This window comes from Macrobrachium rosenbergii, chromosome 56, assembly GCF_040412425.1.
Source record: "Macrobrachium rosenbergii isolate ZJJX-2024 chromosome 56, ASM4041242v1, whole genome shotgun sequence".
In the NCBI taxonomy this organism is placed as follows: domain Eukaryota; kingdom Metazoa; phylum Arthropoda; class Malacostraca; order Decapoda; family Palaemonidae; genus Macrobrachium; species Macrobrachium rosenbergii.
Genome location: NC_089796.1, coordinates 7,989,560 through 8,004,992, shown reverse-complemented (window position 1 = coordinate 8,004,992; position 15,433 = coordinate 7,989,560).

Sequence of the window (15,433 nt, the reverse complement as noted above, 5' to 3'; positions counted from 1 at the left end):
AAGAAGATTTCAATTCCTTTTCTAATTAGAAATATCTTTTTTTTTTACGAAAAGAAAAATCTCTTTGAGAATTTTATTGGTCTTGTCTTATAGCTGATATATGAATTTCCAGTCCGATACAAAAAAAAATTAAAATATTATTCGGACAGCAGCCGGAGAATTTCTGAAACGTCTAAAAACAAACAATGAATATCCCCTTCCCCTCCTACCTATAAACAGAGAAAATCCCACGATATTAAAAAAAGAAAAACAAATAAATAAAGAATAGAAACTGTTGTTGAACCTGGCTCGGAAAAGACAGAATTCCCCGACGTGCAATAAACCTTTCTGGAATCTGGAGCCTCAGAGAGCTTTTGCAAGAAGGCCGTTCTCTCCTGGACTTTTCAGACTTACATTTTTATCTGTTTATTTCGTGTTCGGGTCTTTATCGCTTTACGGGCCTCCTGGGATCTTTTATCGAATTGAATTGAACTAAATATAGAATTTTGGCCAAATGCCAAGCAATGCCACCTATGAGGTCATTCAGCGCTGAAACGGAAATTGACAGGAGAAAGTTTGAAAGATGTAACAGGAGGAAAACCTCGTAGATGCACTATGAATCAGTAGTTAGGAGAGGGTGAATAGCAAAATGGAAGAAAGAGAATATGAAAAGAGGTACAGTAAAAGGAACGAAAGGGGTTACAGGCTGCAAAGAACCTTAAGTAATGAGGTGCACTGACGTCACTACCCCCCTACGGAGGATCTTTTGTTCGACCAAGCTTGTCACCGAAGTGTCTCGACATAGCCACGTGATGTTTATTAGACATATTAATTATTAATATTATTAGACAGATTAATTATTAGCGTTTTGTTCATTTATCCGTTTTTCATTCTTTATTCGTTCTGCATCTGATCACTTCAGTTATCAAGCATTAGACGCTCTTTAACAAAATCACAATTTATGTTGGTCTTTCTTAATTTTCTTGCGTGTGAGTGGTGTGCATGCATTCCTGTGTTTACATTTATTTAATTGTCTAAATGTCTATATCATTTATTCACTACAGTGACTTCTGGGTTTCTCTGTGACCCATTATTGCATGTATAAGGATTGGCTAAGGTATGTTGTCAGTTCCGCTCATTATTTTATGGTGTTTTGATCCAACTTTTGTCTATTATTATCTAACGCTTGGGACAGGTATGAATGGCTGAGCTGTTAGATTATGACTGTGTTTATTTTGTGTTCAATATCTATAAATTTATTGGAAAATTCTCAGAATAGTTTTCTTAGTGTAAACATCACCATCTGCAAATACTTGTTATTTTGGCGCTACATTTGAAGACATCAGGTCGGAAAAAAAATGAAGAATCTCTTCCAACTCTCTCTCTCTCTCTCTCTCTCTCTCTCTCTCTCTCTCTCTCTCTCTCTCTCTCCTCCCCGACCCCGTACGGGTAAGCTATTTACCATCCTATCAATAAGGATGAGATGATTTACCTTCGAGAAGGAAAATTCTGCCTTACCCTAAATGATTCCACTCCGTCATCTTATGACGTCATCTTTTCTCAAACGAGGAGATTCTTTAGTAGTTTATTTTTTCCTTTACTTTGTTACCTTGGATGTATTTTTTTGTGTCTCTGACGTTCTTGGAAGAGTCTTGGGATTATGCAACACTTCCCAATGAAGTTTCTGCCTTTGGTAAAAATTACTGGTTCCATAAATTAGCTGATAAATTTTATTGTTTTGTTATCATATTGGTGTTGTGAGTTAAGAGTTCTTGAGCTTCGTCGATGGGCAGGATTGACAATAAATTCTGAAACGAATTTATTGTTATCAATGGTTTTGCTGCTAATGTATCTGCTTTTCGAAAGCTTCTATTTAGGTTTCATGCACGAAATTACTATTATTGATATTATATTGCAGTCGTATCTAGCTTTTATTCAAGATTTAGAGGAAATCACTATTCTTATTATTGTTATTGCTGTAGATACAGAAGTTCTCGCTAATGTTGATTCTGCTTAAGGTTCCCGGTGTTGGGTTTCACGTATTACTGTATTTTACTTTCTTATATATAAAGGAAATTCATTCATGACCAAACGTAAAAGTCTCCTCAACGTAAGATAAATAAATAACCGAGGACTCCTGAATTTCTAGTAGTCTTTGCTAGAAGGGTACGCTTGTATATTTTTCATTGTTTTCGGCACTTTGAAGCGTTATGTCTTAAATTTGTAATGCCTTAGTAATTATGATTTAATTTTTTTTTATTTGTCTTGAGATTAAATTGAAATGTTTTTAGATCTGTTTATGTGTTCTAAGCTATTCGATTCATTTTCCCATTTATACATGTTGAACTTAATTGGGGAAACCTTGGTCTTAGTCGTGGACTTTCTTAATTTTGACCAAGTGGTTTGGATAACGATTTAGAGAGAGAGAGAGAGAGAGAGAGAGAGAGAGAGAGAGAGAGAGAGAGAGAGAGAGAGAGCCCTGAATAAACTATCAGTACAGAAGGCGTACTTGACTGCAGAAACTCAAGTCTAAAAGTTCTTAAAAGGAGGTAATTACTGTGGTATCGAAAGCCTTTTAAAGTCACTCCACCAGCTCCCCTGCCCTCCATGTCCGTTCTCCTCTGCTTCCTCCACCTCCTGAACGCGTCCAACTTCCGCAATAATGCCATTTTATGCAAATTCCGACGGCAAACATAACTCGCGCATTAGCCAGACGGTCGAAAATCTTATGAAAAGGGAAAGAGTAATAGACCTTCGGCTCTCTCGCTCTCCTCTTCCAGGGTGAGCGAGTCTTTGATTTTTCATTTCATTACTTTTCGTTTTCATAGTGAAATGATAACATGAGGTGGCAGCGTAGGAATTTTATCTTTTTTTCGCTGTCATTCTTGTGAAAGGACTACAGAAAACCTGCAGTCTCTTTAGATATTAAGATATATTTTTTTTAACTTTCAGAAATATTATCGGGAAGTACAGCCACAGGGATGTTCATAGAATCTACATAATGCTTTCAACGCGCGGAATGTTATTGTAGTGGATTCCATAATAAAAAATTATTATTATTATTATTATTATTATTATTATTATTATTATTATTATGTCGTTGTCACAAAATAGGTTTCCTCTTCTGTCATAAGTATTATGCCTAGGTAAAGAAAACCGAAAGTGTGGATAACATTAAGATGATTAAAAAAATATATATATATATATATTATATATATATATATATATATATATATATAACATTAATATATATATATATATATATATATATATATATGATTAAAAATATATATATATATATATATATATATATATATATATATATATATATATATATATATATATATATATATATATATATATATATATATATATATATTCAAGAGAAGGATAAAGGAGAAGTGCGTGGGAGTGAAGAGAGACATTTTCTTCACCAGAATCTGGGTAGAAGCTGACACCCAGTTCGGCAACCAGCGTCCAATGAGTTCGAAGTTTCCATTGCCATAATCTGAAACCTACCGGTTAATTTATGGTTGATTACCACGGTACGCAAATGGAGCCTTCAGCTCATTTGCCACGGTTATAGTTCAGAACGTTTTACTTTCCTGAGAAAACTCGAGACAAAACCCTTTTAGAATGAGGGTAGCAGAGAGACAGAGCCTAAGTCTTTGCAAATTCTTTAAATAGATGACTCTTAGAGACTAAATTCGTCTTCACCATCTACCGTGATGGTTTTGATGCATTTATTCATTAAAAATAATTAACCACAGGAATGGCCTTGAAAATAGAGAAAGAGAGAGAGAGAGAGAGAGAGAGAGAGAGAGAGAGAGAGAGAAAAGAAAGTGATCCCCACCACCAATTCTTGGTAATATTTACCCGAGAACGCGGAAGACAAAACCCTTTCATGAGAAGGCCATTAGTGTGGCATCGAAAGGCTATTGCACTCATTCCTTTGCCTCCCCCTTCCTCCCTCCCTCCCTCCCTCTACCTCCTCTACCTCCTCTCACTCCACTTCCTCCTCAAAAAAGCGAAGGAGTCGGAGGGAGTATTGAAGGACTCCAGTCCCCTCCTGCAACAGTGACACTGTATGCAAATGCCGAGACCAAACACAAGGCACCCACTTAGCCAGAGGGACGAAAATCCCAATAGTTTAAAGGAGTAATTGAGCCTTCTGGTTCTCTCGTCCCCTTCTTGAGAAAGCGGACCCGTGATGTCTCCTGTCGCATCCGAAAATGGATAATGGCTTCGCTCAAGTTTTTGAGTGTTTACGGTGAGAATAAGGTTTCAGTTGAAGTTATTATTATTATTATTATTATTATTATTCTTATTATTATTATTATTATTATTTTGTTACGTTCGCTTTTGGAAGTTGGCTTAGTTCTTCGTTTGCTTGATTTGATTTTTTTTTTTTTTGGTGCCGTGTTTTATTTTACAGCTTAAAGCAACAATTCATTAAGTTAATCTGTCTATCGTTGTAGTTTTAGTATTTTTCTTTTGTAAACCTTACTTTTATATTCTTGTTCCGTTCAAGTTCAATCTCCACCTTTATCAACAGAAAATGTCCTGTAATATTTCAAGAATAAGCGTCGCTTTCTTCATTTTGAATTTCTGCGTTTTTACAGTTCATTGTTTCTCCCTAAGGGTTCATCCCCGTAGGGGGATAGTGCCGTCAGTGCACCTCATGCGGTGCAGTGTAGGCATTACTTGAGGTTCTTAGCAGCGTCCCTCCGGCCCCTAGCTGCAACCTTTTTCATTCCTTTTACTATACCTCCGTTCATATTCTCTGTCTTCCATCTTCCTTTCCACCCTCTCCTAACAATTTGTTCATAGTGCAGCTGTGAAGTTTTCCTCCTGTTACACCTTTCAAACCTTTTTACTGTCAATTTCCGTTTCAGCGCTGAATGCCCTCATAGGTCCCAGTGCTTGGCCTTTGGGCTAAATGCTATATTCTGTTCTGTTCTCTGTTCTCCCAAGGGGTTCACAAATTTTAGTGATCGGTTTCTTGACAATTTGGCTATTGTTTAGTAACCAGTATCGTAAATGTGCAATGCAGCGTACTGTCTTTTGCTTGAATGCATTTCTCAGTCATATAAGGACTGTTTCCCACAACTGATTCACTGCATTTATCAGTCATTTGTATGCCAAAATTCTACTCTCGTGATTCATGCAGTTATAAGAAAATAAATCTGTCACTTCCTTGAACGAGTTCCAAGCTTTGTCGTAAGTTTTAATGAGGAACCACCCAACAATGTCAAACTCCTCTCCACTGATGAAGTTTTATACTTGTAACAAGCATTTGTGGAAACTTTCATTTTACATTTGGTGTGAGAATTAGCAAGTGGAAAATTCACGATATCTGAACTTCATTTTGTGCGAAAACTTTGACATACAATTCTGCCCTAAAATGGAAGATTGCAGTATCTGCAAAAATACAAAACTGAGATAAACGGTAGAGACTCCCTTGCCTTACTACTGATTTTGCAGATAATGCGAATGGGACCCCCTAAATACTCATGGAAAGCACTGAAGAATCATTCTGAAACTGCAGTAACTTGTGTATTAGTGTTTCACGAGCCAAATAGGTGGCACATCTCAATTTCGAAAATTTTGCAGATATGCAGTTTTCCATTTTAGGGCAGAAGGGATTGCTGCTTGTCTGACGTTATTTGAAGATCAGAAAATTAGGAATTAGTAGAAAGAAGGATGATATTTATGTACGGAACCTTTGACATACCGGGGACATTAGAAACTTAGGAATTGTTAGAAAGAAGTGATGACATGCATCGTAAGTTCTGCAGGACCCTTTCTTCTCAGTGGAAGTTGAATTCATGATGAACAAAATGTTCTGTCGCTGTATTAAATATTTTCAAGTGGTTTGTATTTTCTAAGTCGTCGGAATATTACTGATTCCTTTTGCTATTTTCGTAAGCAGAAACAAGTGGTTGTGTTTTCATATTTCTGGGTAATGTTGCCAGAAGTCTGAATATGTATATAGCCTATGTATATATATATATATATATATATATATATTTATATATATACTATATATATACATACATATATATACATACATACACACACACACACACACACACACACACATATATATATATATATATATATATATATATATATATATATATATATATATATATATATATATATATATATATATATATATACGCGTGTGTTTTTATGTGTAGTACAAAGGTGTGGGTTTGAAATACTGTTTCGCCCTGAAGAAAAATTCAATATATATATTTTCATTCATAAAAAAATATGCCGTATTGTCCACCGATACCGAATATTTTCAGAGAATTTCTGAACGTCGAGATATTGGCAAACGGCTTTAGAAACTGGCGTGCCCGGGGCCATCGACGACAAAGCCCTTGCAAAACAAACACTTCATATCCTATCCTGAAAGCTCTCTCTCTCTCTCTCTCTCTCTCTCTCTCTCTCTCTCTCAGCACGGTTTGCCAGAGGTACTTCGTGAGCAAACGTTATTCCTGTTAGAACGTTGATTCGGATCTCACGACGGCTTGATTGACCCTGGTGGCTGTGACGCCACTTAACTCACAATCGATAGAATGTCACGAATGCTTTTTGACTGAGGCATTTACAAACGTTTTTGCAGGCGACTGAGTGTGGAGGTTCTGGAGGGTTCAATCAAATCTTGCGTTCTTTGTAATTATGCATTGTTTACTTAGGGTTTTTAAGCGAAATATTTGTTGAGAGAGGGTACGGGCTATAGTGTAAAAAGTAAGCAGTTGGTAAGATACTGTAAAGATGACTAACTGGTTTAAATCAAGCGTAAGGTCCACGTAGGGGGGTAGGGCCGTCAGTGCACCTCACAAGGTGCACTGTAGGCATTACTCAAGGTTCTTTGCAGCGTCCCTTCGGACCCCTAGCTGCAACCCCTTTCATTCCTTTTACTGTACCTCCTTTCATATTCTCTTTCTTCCATCTTTCTGTCCACCCTCTCATAACAATTGTTTAATAGTGCAACTGCTTTGAGGTTTTCCTCCTGTTACATCTTTCAAACCTTTGTACTCACAATTTCCCCTTTCAGCCCTGAATGACCTCATAGGTCCCAGCACTAGGCCTTTGGCCTAAATTCTATATTTCTTCCTTCTTTCAAGCGTAAGGTCTCCATACAACGTTTGTGTTGCCGACTGGGAGTAGTAGATGTTTGTGTAAGGGGTTGAGCAAAAATATTGAAAATGCTACATATTCATATACATTTAAATACTTGTGAAACACGTCAGTTTTCCCCAGATATACTAGAAATGACATAAATTGCACAAATTTATATAAAACAAGCCAAGTTTGTGAACACACCCATATAAAACAAGCCAAAATTTGAACATATTTAGTGGCACGAGAGAGAATGAGCTCTCTTTTAAACGGAACAGTGCAAAACTATGAACGTCTTTGCAAGGAAAGAACTAAAAAAGACAGTTCATTATCTTGCTTAAATGATTTCACAACGTAGAATATCCTTGTGGAAAAAAATGCGAATAACTAAGCCGGGAGAAGTAAAGTTATTAGACTGACAAATTTGTAAGAAAGGTATAATGAGCAAGTAGATGTTAAAATTCCCACGTTATTTATCATTTTGTTTCGCTTTATTTTCTCTTCTGACCGTTAATCAAAGCGCTGAAGTGTATTCCACCCCCTCCGAGAAGAGAGAGAGAGAGAGAGAGAGAGAGAGAGAGAGAGAGAGAGAGAGAGAGAGAGAGAGAGAGAGAAGAGAAGATTAGTCACTTTGAAGCAAATATATTAATGGCTCCAGTGACCTCTTCACTACTCGATTTCATAGTACTGTATTTTTGTATCTGTTCTCAACTGAAAACCTTAAAATTCAAAAGGGAAATATTTAAAAAAAAAAAAAAAAAATTCCCGGGGCGGTTTCGAAACCACACAGGTTAGAAGACATTATGGTCCCACAATGCATCAGTACAGAAGGCATTGTGTTCAAATCGGCAATTCCTAATTGCCCTTGAGGGAGAAAACTCCAAATAAAAGTCTGTGAAAAGGAGGTTATCGCAATCCTTCCTCCAGCTTTCCTCTCCTTGTCCTCTTATTCCTTCTCCCTCACTTTAGCCACTTCCTAAACTCTTCCAGCAGGGGAAAGAGAGAGAGAGAGAGAGAGAGAGAGAGAGAGAGAGAGAGAGAGAGAGAGAGAGAGAGAGAGAGTCACTGGAGGACTTAAATTCCTCTTTTGCAGCGGATGAATTTCATGCAAATTCCGACAGCGGACACGCTCGCCCGTTAGCCAGAAGGTCGAAAGTCTTTGAGGCTTAGGGAGCAAATTGACTCTTACCGTTATCTCGGTTAGCTCTAAGTAAGTAATGGCCAAATCTTGTATTTTCTTTTACTCTGTTTATTGGTTATATAAAGAAGTATTAACTCGAGATGCATGTATACTGAATTTATTTCCGTTTTTCGATTATATTCACGTAAAAGAAAAAAAAACAGAAACCGTTCTCTCTTAAATAAGAAAAGAATCTTTGTTTCTTTCTTAGTTGTTCCATTTTCTGTCGAAATATTACCTGGGGATAAGTCCACTTGAGGTTTCTCAGTGCCGAAATAAACTTTGGCTCTTGTTATTGGCGGCTTAGGACAAAAATTGGAATTCGTGGGAGATTTTCATGAAAAGTTTTATTATTATTATTATTATTATTATTATTATTATTATTATTATTATTATTATTATTATTATTATTATTATTATTATTATTGTTGTTGTTGCCTCGGAAGAAAGTTTTTGTGCTAAGTAAACATGAAGGAGAAGAAAGTATAGTTGATAGGAAATGGAATGAAACAATATTTACCAATGAGTAGAAGAGGGAAGAGACCAATTTTTGGCAGAGTTAGAGACAATTCCCTCTTCAGAATTTCGGTGGAAGAAGATTCTTATTTTGTCAAAACTAATTCTTGATCATTCTTCCCGAAGGTATCCCAGCTCCAAACCCTTTGAGAAAGAGGTCACCGGCATACCCTCTGGAGACCTTCTCACTCTCTCCTTTGACCTTCAACTTTTTATTCCTTCCCTCGTTCCTCCTCATCTCCTCAAATTAAAGAAAGAAAGACAGGGTCACTAATTTTTTTATCAATAATGGTAAAAAAGGATAGCCTAGATGAAAAGACTGACCAGTGTGTGTCTAGATGGTTTGGTCATGTTGAGAGAATTGAATGATGATAGGTTGGGGAAAACAATGTATGATGTAGAAGTGTTAGGTTAGGAAGTAGAAGGCAACAACGACATAGAAAGGGCTGATAGACATTGTGAGAGAGCTACTGAAGAGGAAGGGCCTTAATATCCAGAAGCGCGTGCGTGCATGCACGACGGTGGTGAATGTTGCTTGAGAAGGGGTTAAACGCACTTCTGATTAGCCATCTGTGTAAGTGCATAAAGCTGATCATGTTTCTAGTTTTTTCTGCACAGGGGATTTACTCGTGAATAAGCAGCTAAAGTAAGAATGCTGCAGTGATTACTGTGTGGTTTTTGACTTGGTGCCACCGTTCTGTCTATGGAAAATGCCCAGTGTTGAAAAAATATAAATATAGGCCTATTTGTTTACAGGGGGTTGACTATGGCAGCTTCAGAAAACATTGCTTTCTGTTTTTCAGATAATAATTTGGAATGAAGTTGGTAGCTCCACGTCCTTCTCCATCACGTCTGCAGCCTACTCCAGTCAATTAAATACTTCGTGCATAATTCATTCCATAGGTCAATTGAGTCTCGGCAGGTTTTAAAGGCTAGTGCATAGATCACTCACACTCGCCAATTATTTGGGATTCGAGCTGGGTTTTCTTGCTGTTGAGCTAAGCGTATGAACGCTGAGCGACGAGGTCTGTATTGTGTGTGTGTGTGTGTGTCTGTGTGCATTTGGTTTGTTGAATAATGCATACACTAAATGACTTACGTGCTCACATTAACGTGGGTTCCATGTTCTCTCGCAACTTTTGATAAAGATACAACAAAGAATGACAAGCTTCTCCATTATGAACGTTCAGTCCTTGTAGCCGTATTTTATGCAAACATTTCCTTTGCGTTTTGTTGGAAATTAGCGAGTGAAAGTTCCACGCCATACGGAATCTGCTTTGCACGAAAACATTATCATACATCTAGATACCGCTTCCCTGAGGTTATTTCAATGTCGCGTCTAGTTAGAAAGTTGGGAAATGCAGGAAAGTGGTGATGACAGCATTTGTAAGTTCTGGAGGCACTTTTCTCCTTTCTGAAAGTTGGTGTCCAGATTCAGTCAGTCGTATTGCTATGCTATTTACAGTTTTAATTTGGGTTTAGGTAAGGCACCTCAAATACCTTCAAATTCGTTTTGTTTCTAATTGCCCAAAATAAACTCAGTCGATTTTCAAAATTCAGGTACATGCTACCAGTACATTATGTTTTAGTTTATATATATATATATATATATATATATATATATATATATATATATATATATATATATTATATATATATATATATATTTATATTTATATATATTTATATATTTATATATATATATATTTATATTTATATATTTATATTTATATATATTTATATATTATATATTTATATATATTTATATATATATATATTTATATATATTTATATTTATATATATATATATATATATATATATATTTATATTTATATTTATATATATATATATATATTTATATTTATATATTTATATATATATATATATATATATATATATATATATATATATATATATATATATATATATATATATATGCAGATACATAAAATCATACTGTACATAGATGCCTTTACTGAACTTCATTCTACACAAATCTCCACTCACATCTAGTGTCCTTTCTCATTGTTCCCATCGAAGTAGGCCTGGGTCTTCCAGCCCCACTGGTTCCCACAGGAGCTCAGCTGACTCAGCTGCCATTATTCTCCCAGGGGTTGTGCGAAGGACATATCCTATTCATTCCATTTCCATTTCATCCCTGTCTCAGCTACATATGGAACTCCGTAATTTCCCTTATGGCCCCATTTCTCATTCTGTTCTGCCATGTACCTCCGAATATTCTTAAAGTTGTATGCTCACTTCAACAAAATGTTTTGGTAATGATTTCAGTGGCGTATCATGAATCAAGTCCATAGAGCAATAAGGACTGTACTAGAATTATGCATGATATTACTCTCGTATGCAGTTTTAACATGTTTGATTTTCAAACTTCATTTAGCCTGTGCTGGATATCATCGTTCCTACACTTCTGATAGATTCAAACCTCCTTCGCCCTTTCTCTAATTAATATTATTTCATTCCTTTCTTCATACTCTGTCCTCAGTACTTCAGTTGTTTTAGATGTGTTTTGAGGGCTATCTCTCTCTATATACGATGCATTCTATTAAGCAAGCTTTGTAAATCTTCAGATTTTTTTAAAACAACATCATCATATTCATATGTTAAGTCCGTTCAGTTTTATTGTTATTCAAATTTAAACCCTATTTTCCGTCCTCTCTCTCTCTCTCTCTCTCTCTCTCTCTCTCTCTCTCTCTCTCTCTCTCTGTCAGCCTGGCTATCAGAATCTGCATAAATGAATATTTATTGTCACTTGAGCTATCCGAGAGCAGACGTCATTCCTGTATGAACTCGCCTCGACACTGACGAATTCCAAGTCCGTCGGAACTAAATTTGACGGAGACATTCCTCCCGTTTATGCACGTGAGTTGATTTGCAGGATCTGAAGTCCTTCATTTAGTGCTCTGCATGTATCCTTTTCGTCAGGATTTTAAGTGAAATATTTTCCTTAAAAATTGTTCCCCGTAGGGGGGGTATAGTGCCGTCATTGCACCTCATGCGGTGCACTGTAGGCATTACTTAAGGTTCTTTGCACTGTTCCTTCGGCCCCTTAGCTGCAACCCCTTCCGTTCCTTTTACTGTACCCCCTTTCTTATTCTCGTACTTTCCACCCTGTCCTAACAATTGATTCATAGTGCAACTGCTTTGAGGTTTTCCTCCTGTTACACCTTTCAAACCTTTTACTGTCAGTTTCCGTTTCAGCGTTGAATGACCTCATAGGTCCCAGTGCTTGGCCTTTGGCATAAATTCTATATTCAGTTTAATTCAATTAAATTCTTAAAAAAATGTTGAGATAACGGTAAAAATAGAAATTGTTTCAGTAAGGTTCTGTACATAGATTATGAATTTTCTAATTAAGCATAATTTTTTTTATTATAGGTTTGCATTTTACTAAATAGAATAAATGAAATAAATTTGATGTTTATTATGAAACGATAATAAAAATAGAATATTTTCGAAGCAATTTTAGAAATAACTTGGGAATTATTAAAGACAAATAATAGAAGCAGAACAGATATTGATGACAGTGAACAAAATTCTTAAATTTGGCTCTTCACAGAGATGTTTTGAAATAGTGGTAGATCTGAAGCAAGAATATTAAAAAAAAAGTAAATTAAGTAAATCAATGAATTATTTTGATAAACAGTAATACTTATAAAACGTCAAAATGACCATCCTGAAAGTAACGAATCCCTTTGACCCTTCAAACGCGAATTAATTACACGCCATTAGCACCCTCCGTATGTTAGGGGACGATAAATTCATTACCATTCGGTCTCTCTACTGGAAAAATAGTTCTCGAGAATACGTCACCAACTGACCCATATGTTCAACCATGTGTTCATCTGATTACGCTGTTTACTTTTTAGTTTTGCATGTCCTTTGCACAACTTTCTCTCTCTCTCTCTCTCTCTCTCTCTCTCTCTCTCTCTCTCTCTCTCTCTCTCTTTTTTTTCTTTCGGGTTGGCCATTCTATTCCGTGGAAGCTTTTGTAAGAAGTGGGCGCCTTTCAGTTTCTTTCAGTTTTTCCAGGAAAACTTATGTTCTTAAAGTGGTCCAAAGCATCTCTTACAACGATCGAGGTCCATGATCTTTGTTTGTGTCGCTAGTTTGTCATAAACCAATCAGTCAATCAGTCGCCGTAAATACATAAGAAAAGGAATGAGGACTCTTGGGAAAGTCTGATGATAAACAAAAAAATACGGGATCAGGATTATACATTCTATAATTTACACTTGTTTAATTCAAATTACCATTTAAATGCCTTGTTTCATGCTGTGACTGGAAATGACATCCCTGGTAATTGGAATCTGTAGGGCAACATCCGCCACCAGGAAAGGCCAGACAACCTTTTTAGTTTTCTGTAAAAGAAAACTATTGCGTCGTCTTTGTCTGTCCGTCCGCACTTTTTTCTGTCCTCCCTCAGATCTTAAAAACTACCAAGGCTAGAGGGCTGCAAATTGGTATGTTGGTCATCCACCCTCCAATCATCAAACATAGCAAATTGCAGCCCTCTGCTGTGTGTAGTTTTTATTTTATTTACGGTTAAAGTTAGCCATAATCGTGCTTCTGGCAGTGATGTAGGACAGGCCACCACCGGGCCGTGATTAAAGTTTCATGGGCCGCTGCTCATACAGCATTATACCGAGTCCACCGAAAGATAGATCTATTTTCGGTGGTCTTGATTATATGCTGTAGCGGCTGTACAGAAAACTCGATTGCGCTGCAGAAACTTCTGCGCATTTTTTTTTTTTTTTTTTTTTTTTTGAGATCAGCTGAACGAACGAACCAGTTCCCTTATGCAACGTGGCCCCGAAAAAACGAAAGAAAGAAAAGGAAATTAAAAATATTGGGGCTAAACTCACGGGAAGCGACGGGCTGTCCCTTGAAGAATGAGAGTCAGAGAAGGGGAAAAAGGGCAAAATATAGCAGTTCGAAAGTTTTGTAGCAGAAGGAGAGAAGTAGATCAGCTCCTAAAAAGAGGAGATTTAATACCACTTTCTTTTCAGCTGATGGTTGTAATTGGAAGGGACCTTATAAAAATTTCCTTTTTAACGGCACAAGAAAGAAAGTATGGCATTTGTCTGAGAAAACTTTATAGTCTTTCTAAAGATTATAGTACTGTAATAAACTTTAGTATATGATTCTATCCAAAGGAATAACATTATATATTATTACTTATCTTTTTGGGTGTAAAGGAACTGATGCTGCTCCTACGATGCACTTCATCACTGGTGAGAACAAGTCCTGAGTTACCTCATTCTTTTCCTTTACTGTCGTCTCCTTTGAATCGTGATTTTGATCTATGCAAGTTAGTCGTTTGGGGGATTCTGTGTGTATGCAGGATTTTGTTTATTTGCCTGGACCATCAGTAATTTTCTTGTGACTGGAAAAGTTGATTTGATTTTTTCTGCTGATGTTGATGATTCAAGTTTTTTTTTTTTTTTTTTTGGTGGGGGCGATTAGGGGTTGGGGCGGGGGGTTGTTGCTAGCAGCTGAAGGTCTGTTGTATTCTAGGATGGAAATTCCTGAGATGTATGCTAGTATTGCACCAGGCCCGGTTTTTTTGCCATGCCCCAGGTTAGGTTAGGCTGGGTTCTACTGAAACTGCGAGAGTAATTTGGGTGTGGAAATCATAATGAGAATATTTTCAAGAAAATTCTATGGTTATTTTTTAAGATATGGCGTCCCGCTTTTTTCATGGAAAGGTCTCGGTACTCGGTTACATCCCGGGAAAATGCATCCGGGGTTGCTAACACCCAGAGATGTGCCATTGACGTGATGGTGATGTGTTCTTTAGACTAAATACAAAAAACAGCCGAAGATCTAATGAGTCTTTTATTTCATTTTCCATATTCGTTTTTCATAAGGGAAATGCGTTGTTTTAGTTCGAACTTTTTCAGATCCTTTTTTGTATGATGAATATGCTTGATTATAACTACTCGTACAAACTGTTCCAGAGCGTCAACAGTTCTTTCTGATTCTCGTGACAGAACGCTCATATTCTTTTTAGAAAAATATCTCAACTTTTAGGGTTTGTGGATTAGGGATCCCCACGAGTCTCTCTCTCTGTCTCTCTCTCTCTCTCTCTCTCTCTCTCTCTCTCTCTCTCTCTCTCTCTCTCTCTCTCTCTGCGTTTGTTCAATTAATTTAATTTGATACGTAGAAGCACTTACCCTGAATACCGATCCTTTGTGTACACTATATATATATATATATATATATATATATATATATATATATATATATATATATATATATACATATATATATGTATATATATATATATACATATATGTATATATACACACATATATATATACATATATATATATGTATATATATATACATATATGTATATATACACATATTTGTTTATTCAGTTGTACTGCATACATCGTTAATCTTGTCTTTATTGAAAAATTTGTTAGTTTACAGTTTTTAACTCTGACCTGTTAATTTTAGCCAACCTTATCAAGTATACATCCAGTCCCTATTCAGCTTGTAAAGTACGAATCTTTCGTCAAAGCACCTAACTCCTTATTTCCATCCGTGAGGAATTACTCTCTTATACTCGCGTACCTTCTTGCTATTCTCTTTCTTCC